Genomic DNA, 9,786 nt, shown 5'->3' with positions numbered 1-9,786 from the left:
TAAACTCCACTGTTAAACTAAAATATTAAACTAAACTATTAAACTAAACTGTTAAAGTAAAATATTAAACTAAGCTATTAAACTAAACTATTAAAGTAAACTACTAAAGAAAACTATTAAAATGAGGTATTAAACTAAGCTATTAAACGAAACTATTAGACTAACCTACTAAACTAAACTATTAAACTAAACTATTAATCTTAACTATTAAATTAGACTATTAAACTAAACTATTAACTATTAAACTAAACTATTAAACTAAGCTATTAAACTAAACTATTAAACTAATCAATTAAACTAAACTATTAAACTAAACTATTACACAAAACTATTAAAGCTAAACTATTAAACTAAACTATTAAACTAAACTATTAAAATATTAATAATTTAGTTTAATATTTTAGTTTAATAGGTTAATTTATCAGTTTAGTTTAATAGTTTAGTTTAATAGTTTAGTTTAATAGTTAATAGTTTAGTTTAATAGTTTAGTTTAATAGTTTAGTTTGATAGCTTAGTTTAATACCTTATTTTAATAGTTTAGTTTAATAGTTTACTTTAATAGTTTACTTTAATAGTTTAGTTTAATAGCTTAGTTTAATAGCTTAATTTAATAGTTTACTTTAACAGTTTAGTTTAATATTTTAGTTTAACAGTGTAGTTTAATAGTTTGGTTTAATAGCTTAAATTAATAGTTAAGTTTAATAGTTTAGTCTAATAGTTTAGTTTAATAGCTTAGTTCAATAGTTTAGTTTAATAGTTAAGCATATTCTTTCCGATCTTTTCTATTTTTTCCTTTTCCATTGCCCCCGTGTAGTGACACATCCCCCACACCCTCAACATAACAAAAGACGGATTAACTCAGCCCCGCACCCCACCAAGGCCCCCTACTTGACTCCTCCCCCCCCCTTAACCTGTATTTAAGCTCGAGGCTATCAGAGCCTCCCCACTTGATGCAGCGATTTTGCTGTGACTGTTCCACCTGAAGACGGAAGCTTGGGTTGCCTCCGAAACGTCGTGTTTTAATTGTTTTCTTTCATTTTATTTTATTTTACCTACATGACTTTACCGAAATAAACCAAAGAGTATGAATCCCTGCAGTCACGAAAGCTTTAAATCTAGAACTTGTGACTTGGTTTTAAGGCGTCGGGAGGCCCGCACACCATGATTTTCCATGGGCTCCGTACCCCCCCAATCCAACCTATGGACGGCCCTACCGACAACCAATTGGAGCCCAGCCATCAACATCTCGACACACGGACAAGCAGCCAATCGGTCTCCACGCCTGTAACCAAACAGTGGCTCTGGGCGAGCTCGTTGCTTAGGGCACTGCACGTATCGCCTCGCATATTGCAGAAACCTTCTTGAGCAATTCAACCTTTAGATCTTATTTTTAGTCATTGCCTTCCTTGAGGCTTGAATCTATTGTGAAACGCTGTTTATTTTGAGAGTTGGCCCACACTCATGTTCCCGAATCGTGATGTTTTCTTCTTCAGACACTCTCCAAATGTCACTGCACGAAACGATTGGTCGTCTGTACCAGACGATGAATGGAAGAGATCAAAAACCAATCTGATCTCGCAACAATGTAGAGGTGGCATGTTTGGAATGGCAGTGAGAGACAGAACACGTCAATAAGATAAAAATTCAAATAAACAACACTGCTACATTAACTGCTAAGCAAAGTGGGCATAGACAGGATGCGTGGCCACAAGGGATGATGAGTGATGGGCGAGACTGTTGGTAGAATATCAATCATACTCCTTGGTTCTATTCGGTAAAGTCACGTAGGTAAAAAATAAAACAACAAAAATCACGACGTTTCGGCCACAACACAAGCACCCTTCATCAGGTGAAGGGATCAGGCTGTCTCGAGGACAGCGCTGGAGTGAAATACAGCCACGCTCAGACCGCGACCTTTAAGCTGTGTGCGAGGAAACAAGGTGCCTTGACAAAGGAATTAGCATAAAAATTAGCATTTGATTGGCCGACTTAGCATAGAGGTGGTGTACATGCAGGTGCACATGCCGGTTGGCGCGGGGGGGGGGGGGGGAGTTTACCTATTGATGGTGTGAAAAGGGAATTTAGGAGCTGCGAAAGTTTGGGGTACCACTACTTGAAAAATATACTGTACCATTGAAAATTAGTTTAATGTTTTGTTCGATTTAGAACATCTTTCCAATGGTTGCTTAATTTGAAACCATCTTTTCGGTTGAAATTGTGTCTGTGTTTGTAGATCTGAATTGCCTCGTGAACAAATCTCTGATAAAAACCCGTGGGTTTGCAAAGAACCTTGGTATCGGAGAAAATTATATCGTGATCACCCACAGCGATGTAACAATGATCAGCTACGGCAGAAGAATTCGTTTTGCCGTGTTTCAAATCTGATTTGTGCTCGCGAATTCGGTCAGAGACATGTCGTTTTGTCTCCCCGATATAGCAATCACAGCAGGTACAACTCAATTTGTATACCCCGGGGTACTGTAAGTCAGGAATGACATCCTTCGCGGATGGGATCAGATCACGAATTTTGAGTACTATATTGAACCGGACCTGGATCATGTGTTTGTTTAGAATTTTGGAAATCTTTTTAGTAACGACTGCTATATATGGTAGTGTGATGGTTTTGACCGGAGTATCAAGTGGTTGTTTGTGTATGGAGGGAGAAACAGCTTGGCGGCTGGTACGGTCAGAGTATCCATTCCTTTTGAGGGCCAGGTGTACATGTTTTAATTCACTGGTCAGGTGGTGTTGGTCCGAAATGCAATGAGCCCTATGGTATAAAGTTTTGATGATCGAATTATTTTGAGCTGGGTGGTGGTGGGAATCAGGTTTCAAGTAGGAATCTGTGTCGGTGGATTTCCTGTAGACAGAATGCCCCAATGAGCCATCAGGTCTCCTCTCAAACAGAACATCTAAGAATGGTAGCTTGCCATCTTTCTCCACTTCCATGGTGAATTTGATGGTGGGATGTCGGGAATTGATGTGGTGTAGGAAAAGGTTCAGAGCTGGGAGGCCATGTGGCCAAATGACAAAAGTGTCATCCACATATCTCTTCCACAGGGAAGGTCTGAGGGTGGAAGTCTGGATGGAGTCTGATTCAAATTTCTCCATGAAAATATTGGCTATCACTGGTGACAAGGGGGATCCCATGGAGGTACCCTCATTTTGTTTGTAGAAGGAGCCATTCCAAGTTAAGTAGGTATTGTTGAGGCAGTGCCTAACCAGTGCAGGTGTATCGGGGTCTAGTCCATGTTGGGCCAAATTTTCAATTATTTTAATGGCATCAGGTACTGGGACCTTGGTGAACAAAGAGACCACATCGAAGCTGACAAGGATATCGTCAGGGGACAGTACAACGTCTTTGACCATAGAGACCAATTGGGCTGAGTTAAGTACTGCTGAGGCGGTCTTGCCAGTGAAAGGCAGCAAGGTATCTGACAGAAAACGGGCTAGTCTATAGGTAGGGGAGTTGATCGTGGATACGATGGGTACGTAGTGGGGTGCCTTCTTTATGAATCTTGGGAAGACCATAGAATCTAGGGAGTCTTGCAGCAGAAGCATTAACTCAGCCCCGCACCCCACCAAGGTCCCCGACTTGACTCCTCCCCACCCCCTAACCTGTATTTAAGCTCGAGGCTATCAGAGCCTCCCCAATTGATGCAGCGATTTTGCTGTGACTGTTCCACCTGAAGACGGAAGCTTGGGTTGCCTCCGAAACGTCGTGTTTTAATTGTTTTCTTTCATTTTGTTTTATTTTACCTACATGACTTTACCGAAATAAACCAAAGAGTATGAATCCTTGCAGTCACGAAAGCTTTAAATCTATAACTTGTGACTTGGTTTTAAGGCGTCGGGAGGCCCGCACACCATGATTTTCCATGGGCTCCGTACCCCCCCAATCCAACCTATGGACGGCCCTACCGACCACCAATTGGAGCCCAGCCATCAACATCTCGACGCACGGACAAGCAGCCAATCGGTCTCCACGCCTGTAACCAAATAGTGGCTCTGGCCGAGCTCGTTGCTTAGGGCACTGCACGTATCGCCTCGCATATTGCAGAAACCTTCTTGAGCAATTCAACCTTTAGATCTTATTTTTAGTCATTGCCTTCCTTGAGGCTTGAATCTATTGTGAAACGCTGTTTATTTTGAGAGTTGGCCCACACTCATGTTCCCGAATCGTGATGTTTTCTTCTTCAGACACTCTCCAAATGTCACTGCACGAAACGATTGGTCGTCTGTACCAGATGATGAATGGAAGAGATCAATAACAAATCTGATATCGCAACAATGTAGAGGTGGCATGTTTGGAATGGCAGTGAGAGACAGAACACGTCAATCAGATACAAATTCAAATAAACAACACTGCTACATTAACTGCTAAGCAGAGTGGGCATAGACAGGATGCGTGACCACAAGGGATGATGAGTGATGGTCGAGACGGTTGTTGTCAGGGAACAGTACAACGTCTTTGACCATAGAGACCAATTGGGCTGAGTTAAGTACTGCTGAGGCGGTCTTGCCAGTGAAAGGCAGCAAGGTATCTGACAGAAAACGGGCTAGTCTATAGGTAGGGGAGTTGATCGTGGATACGATGGGTCGTAGTGGGGTGCCTTCTTTATGAATCTTGGGAAGACCATAGAATCTAGGGGGTCTTGCAGCAGAAGGTTTTAGGGAGGGACGTTCAACTCCCCTACCTATAGACTAGCCCGTTTTCTGTCAGATACCTTGCTGCCTTTCACTGGCAAGACCGCCTCAACAGTACTTAACTTAGCCCAATTGGTCTCTATGGTCAAAGACGTTGTACTGTCCCCTGACGATATCCTTGTCAGCTTCGATGTGGTCTCTTTGTTCACCAAGGTCCCAGTACCTGATGCCATTGAAATAATTGAAAATTTTGTCCAACATGGACTAGACCCCGATACACCTGCACTGGTTAGGCACTGCCTCAACAGTACCTACTTTACTTGGAATGGCTCCTTCTACAAACAAAATGAGGGTACCCCCATGGCATCCCCCTTGTCCCCAGTGATAGCCAATATTTTCATGGAGAAATTTGAATCAGACGCCATCCAGACTTCCACCCTCAGACCTTCTCTGTGAAAGAGATATGTGGATGACACTTTCATCATTTGGCCACATGGCCTCCCATCTCTGAACCGACATCCCGCCATCAAATTCACCATGGAAGTGGAGAAAGATGGCAAGCTACCATTCTTAGATGTTCTGTTTGAGAGGAGACCTGATGGCTCATTGGGGCATTCTGTTTACAGGAAACCCACCGACACAGATTCCTACTTGAAACCTGATTCCCACCACCACCCAGCCCAAAAGAATTCTCTCATCAAAACTTTATACCATAGGGCTCATTGCATTTCGGACCAACACCACCTGACCAGTGAATTGAAACATGTACACCTGGCCCTCAAAAGGAATGGATACTCTGACCGTACCATCCGCCATGCTGTTTCTCCCTCCATACAGAAACAACCACTTGATTCTCCGGTCAAAACCATCACACTACCATATAGCAGGCGTTACTAAAAAGATTTCCAAAATTCTAAACAAATACAAGATCCAGGTCTGGTTCAATACAATACGTAAGATTCGTGATCTGATCCCATCCGTGAAGGATGTCATTCCTGACTTACAGTACCCCGGGGTTAATTGAGTTGTACCTGCGGTGATTGCTATATCGGGGAGACAAAGCGACATGTCTCTGACCGAATTCGCGAGCACAAATCAGATTTGAAACACGGCAAAACAAATTCTTCTGCCGTAGCTGATCATTGTTACAACGCTGTGGGTGATCACGATATAATTTTCTCTGATACCAAGGTTCTTTGCAAACCCACGGGTTTTTATCAGAGATTTGTTCACGAGGCAATTCAGATCTACAAACACAGACACAATTTCAACCGAGATGATGGTTTCAAATTAAGCAACCATTGGAAAGATGTTCTAAATCGAACCAAACATTAAACTAATTTTCAATGGTACAGTATATTTTTCAAGTAGTAGTACCCCAAACTTTCGCAGCTCTTAAATTCCCTTTTCACACCATTAATAGGTAAACTCCCCCCCCCCCGCGCCAAACGGCATGTGCACCTGCATGTACACCACCTCTATGCTAAGTCGGCCAATCAAATGCTAATTTTTATGCTAATTCCTTTGTCAAGGCACCTTGTTTCCTCGCACACAGCTTAAAGGTTGCGGTCTGAGCATGGCTGTATTTCACTCCAGCGCTGTCCTCGAGACAGCCTGATCCCTTCACTTGATGAAGGCCGCTTGTGTTGTGGCCGAAGCGTCGTGATTTTTGTTGTTTAATTTTTTACCTTCGTGACTTTACCGAATAGAACCAAGGAGTATGGATCCTTGCAGTCACGAAAGCTTTAAATCTAGAATAGAATATCAATCAATTGAGTCAAGAAACTCCAGTCGTTGTGGAGAATATACGTTACAAAACAAATACACAGAAATTACGCCTCCTTCCCATATTTGTCTATGCGTATAATCAAGTATTTAATACATCCTATAAGCCACACGGCCTTCTGGGAGTAAATCATTTCAGTAACATTGGTACAGCACAGCCAATAGTGCTGAACAGATGCCATGAGCATCCTGTCCACTCGGGAAAAAAACCCCTAATATCTTAACAAGTGCAAGATCTGCGATAAAAATAATAACCTGACATCGTTGGACTTTTAAAATTACCGATCTCATGCAAATCTTCTGGGCCACAACACTAAACCGCATCATCTGTACAAACTATGGCAGCATCAGCAGGTGATGCAGATAGTTGATGAAAAAGATGATGCAGACATCAGAAATTAATAACGTTCTCCACTGAGTGTACGGAGACCATGGTCACCACCCAGAGCAGAGTCATGAAACACATAACTGAGACTCAATGCCCGATTAACAAACATACAAGAGGAGGCGGCATTATTACAGCGATGATACACCGCTCTGCTTTTCCTGACGCAACCATCTGGCTCAACCACCTCAATGTAAATTCAAAGTTGTTGCTCTACGTCAACACTCGCCTTAGGAAGAAAACAGAGACCCATAGACTCACACAGAGACCCGTACAAAGTGGGCATAATAGGGATACCGTCCACTAATCCTGACGCAATAATCTGGCTCAATCACCACAATGTCAAATTATAGCTGTTCATCAATAGCAATATCAGCCACAGGAAGAAGACATCTAAATAATCATGCAGAGAGCCATAGACTCTTACAGAGCTCGACACGAAGGAAGCATCATCACAGCGACCCAACCACTATGCCACTCCTGATGCAAATAGCTGGCTCAACCGCCACAGTATAACATTAGAGCTATTGCTCTCCATCAACCTCAACCGGGCGAAGATTATTTAAGAAGTTGTCTTCGTGCGTGCACTGACGCATGGCAAAGCTACGCAGAGTACGTGGGTGGCAGCCGCAAGCGATAGCCGAGAGCATTTTATTGTTTCTCAACATGTTGTTTATGGCTTGGCATTCGAAAAGAGACACATTGCGTTATTGAAGCTTTATTTGCTTTTGAAAAGTATCTCTGCCCTACGGGTAACGTCTCATCAATCAAGTAAATGGCGAGAACAAAGCCATGCACCACCATAACCGAAAACTATAGAACAGGCCGGACAGCCATATACTTTTAAAACAACACAATGCAAAACGAGTAACCATAGCACTTGGTAATATGTGCATTATGCAAAAAGAATCAAGAAAGTATGCTTCTTCAGACTAACGTTTTTATAGGCTTGATCGCGAAAATGTGAACGTGTCATAAATCCACTTCCACCTGACACAGCCAATCAATAAGAGTTGTCACGTGAACAAAACGTGCCAACTAGTTATGACTTCAGCACCATTTACAATTTGAGTATGATGTTTCGCTGGTGATTACAACCAACTTCATCAGGCGATTGCCAGAATTGTTAAGATTCTACCGCGATTTCACCCATCACGTGGCACCCATTGTTCACCCCCGGCAAAGACGGTGCAGTGCCCACCATTGCCGGGACTTATGTTTGCAGTGAGCTAGCGTTCAAACTGTGCGATTTTAGTTCACAGGGCGAAAAAACGGTGAACGATCGACATTGACGCCGATAGCCAAAATACATCCGGATACAGACACAGGATACGCAATTAAAGTATAAACATTAGCGCATTCCAATCCTGAAGTAAATTAAAGGCATCTCAAATTAGTTCATGTCGCAGGGTGGCCAGGCAGGATCACTAAAATGTTTACCAGGTAAGGCTCACTGAGCTATATAGCTTTTTTTCAGAAGAGACCTGACCACGAATGCTAGCTCAACGAAGTGGCTTATCACGTGAAAAATTTATAGCAGCGAAATAATCTAAAAGCATGTTTATAAATACAGAGGAAAAAAACGGAGGACCCAGGGAAAAATCGACGTGACCACGGGGATAACAGGCAAACTCCAAATATACAGCAATAGGCGTCAGGATCGGGAACGAACCCACGACCTCCTCCATACCAGTCGAAGGAGTTAACATCTCACCACCGCGGCATCCCAAGGTGGTGGATCATGAGTGGTGGTGGCGGCTGGGGGGGGGGGCTTCATACAGCAGTGGATTGACCATGGCTGCTGATGATAACTGAATCGTCTACACAGCCTTACTGGACGTTATTCTTCGGACTGTTGTCGTCTAGATGTGCCTGCGGAGTTTCTTCAAGGTTACAGCGTTGCTGCTTCTGTCTACGAAGGCAAGGTCCCAAAACAACATAACACTTATCACAAAATAATAACAATAATAATAATGGTCGTTGTGGAGAATATGCATATAACGAGAATGTCACAAAAGAATGTAGTAATGGATAATATAAAAAAACATTAGGGCCTCAAAGTGGTTTTTGCATCCATGGGAAGTCTAAATATGACGGTGTTCTTTTCTTTTATCAGAAATTCGTGGCAACTGTGCTGAGACTAAGATTAAATTTAAATGTCTCGAAAACTGCAGTGCAAGATTATTTTATTCATTCAACCATCACGTAGAGTCAGCGAAAGACTGTTGCGCCAAACGTGTGACCTCTTGCGACAGCATGCGCATAAACTGCTCTCGCTGCCATACACCGGCGTCTCGAGTGATTTGTTTGATCCACGGGTCACGGTGGGTGGGGGGGGCGTCCCTTTGAGGGTCGCAGTCCTCACTTTGAACGTCGACCGCCAACTGAAGTGACTGTAATTTGCTGCGGGAGTTTGCGCGTCAAGACTGGCGACGTGTCCACAAAGTTACAGCAGTCCCCTCCAACTAGGCTCTCGATCACTTCGGAGACATATTAGAGATGCAATGCTAACATTTCTGACGAAGGCGTTTTTGGCACTGCATGTGGAAGGACTGCAACGTCCACGCTCCGCACTGTACAGCAACAAAACTGACAAAACGCAGCACTGGTAGCCTCCCAATTTGGTACCCAGACTTAACCGTTTCTGGGACCAAATGCGGTTCAGAGCATTAATTATCCCTAAGGCCAGGCCAATCCGGCGCATGGCATCAGGTCTACATCGTCCATCAGTGGTATCTGTGCAGATCCCAGGTAAACACATTCCTCCACTGCTTCGACAGCATTGCACATTGATTACGCAGGGTGCTTCTCGAGGTCCAGAGCCTTAGTTCTGGACTTTTGTTTTCTGACATTATCGTGATAGAGAATGGTTCGTGGAAGCAGATATTACAGAACTACCTTTCAGATCCCTTCCAGTGTGACCTTCAGTCTCACACGGTACGTTCCTTCCGTGCTGCTCCTGACAGTAA

Source organism: Petromyzon marinus, chromosome 21 (genome assembly GCF_048934315.1).
Source record: "Petromyzon marinus isolate PM22_M1 ecotype Great Lakes invasive population chromosome 21, UKy_Petmar_22M1.pri1.0, whole genome shotgun sequence".
Classification (NCBI taxonomy): domain Eukaryota; kingdom Metazoa; phylum Chordata; class Hyperoartia; order Petromyzontiformes; family Petromyzontidae; genus Petromyzon; species Petromyzon marinus.
Note: the sequence above shows the minus strand (reverse complement) of the source record.